At 42.4% G+C, this 1,583-nt stretch overlaps 1 non-coding gene across 1 annotated transcript; it reads right to left on the bottom strand.

Moving 5' to 3' along the window:
• Window positions 1-518: 518 nt before the first annotated feature.
• On the bottom strand, window positions 519-682 carry LOC111546527. Its single transcript, XR_002732799.2, has one exon. It is a non-coding gene; the product is annotated as a U1 spliceosomal RNA (small nuclear RNA).
• Window positions 683-1,583: the final 901 nt, after the last annotated feature.

Below are 1,583 nucleotides of genomic sequence, written 5' to 3' on the forward strand. Positions count from 1 at the left end.
TGCCTCAGCCTCCCGAGTAGCTGGGACTACAGGTGCCCGCCACCTCGCCCGGCTAGTTTTTTGTATTTTTTAGTAGAGACGGGGTTTCACCGTATTAGCCAGGATGGTCTCGATCTCCTGACCTCGTGATCCGCCCGTCTCGGCCTCCCAAAGTGCTGGGATTACAGGCTTGAGCCACCGCGCCTGGCCGGCCTGCATTTTTTAAATGAAACTGATGTCAGAAGACCTATCTATCATGGCACTCAATGTTACTGTTAGAAGGTTTACATGAGAAATGCCTTGTTATTGGTTGTCAGTTTAGACTTTATTTCTTTTGAAGCATTGGTGTGCTTCTTCCTTTTTGGGAAACCCTTTTATTTCCATTTTTGCCCTCACTTCCAGGAGGCTCAGAGTCATAAGTATCGCCTAATTATAGGAACTAGCTTACCTCTCAAAGTATTTGGTTATTCCTCTCTTTCGTGCATTTAATTAATTCTGTTTTACTTATCTGAATTGCGCTTGTCTTCTTTTTTTAAAATTAGGGAAAAGTGCAAATGCAGTCTCCCGTGACAACAAATGATGCAGTCGAGTTTCCCACATTTGGGGAAATTGTGGAAGTTTGTACACCCAGAGTGCAATGGATAAGACTCACCCTGGGAAAACCGCCTTTGTGATGATGGTATTTGCCCTGACAGGTAAGTATCATGCTTGTCTTTTATTGTAATTTGTGCCAAATTAGAAATGGTTGGGTCACAATAAGGGGCTAGAGCCATCTGAGCTAGACATGCTACCTACATTTTCTATTTCTTTTAAATTTTATTTTACATATGAGCAAACTGAGGTTCAGTTATATTATGGGATGCTAAGTGGTCAGTGACATGACCTGCAGGTGGATGCATTTGACCTTTGATTCGTGCAGACTGTCTCCCTGGTTGAAAGAGTCAGGTATAAACACATAGACAGTGAAATAAGCATCTCTGTCCCTCTTAACCTGATTTGAGAATGTAGACCTCAACATGGGTCCCTTTCTTGTCTATCAAAGAAGTTTGTGACTGTAAGTGAGACATGAAGCAAATGTGTTATGAAATGGAAGTTGGTGGTGAAGGTAATGAAAATGAGGTGGTGATGGAGGTGATGGTAATGCATCATTCTTGTGCAAAGGAAGATTGTGATGATTTTCAGTCACTGTCCTTTATGCTCTCATTGTGCATTATATTTTCAAGAGATCCAGCACATAAGAACTTATAATGTAAGTTGAATATTTTATTACTGCATGAAATATATTCCCTAACTCCAATAATCATGTAAAATAGCTAAAATGATCCACTGAGTACTCACTATATATCAGCCACTGCTTTAGTTCCTTACACATGTTAACTCCTTTAATACTCTAGGCCAGGAGTGGTGCTCACACCTGTAATCCCAGAACTTTGGGAGGCTGAGGCCAGCGGATCACGAGGTCAGGAGATCAAGACCATCCTGGCTAACACAGTGAAACCCCATCTCTGCTAAAAATATGAAAAAATTAGCCAGGCGTGGTGGTGGGCACCTGTAGTCCCAGCTACTCAGGAGGCTGAGGCAGGAGAATGGCTTGAACCCAGGAG

This window comes from Piliocolobus tephrosceles, chromosome 20 (genome assembly GCF_002776525.5).
Source record: "Piliocolobus tephrosceles isolate RC106 chromosome 20, ASM277652v3, whole genome shotgun sequence".
NCBI classification, from domain to species: Eukaryota; Metazoa; Chordata; class Mammalia; order Primates; family Cercopithecidae; genus Piliocolobus; species Piliocolobus tephrosceles.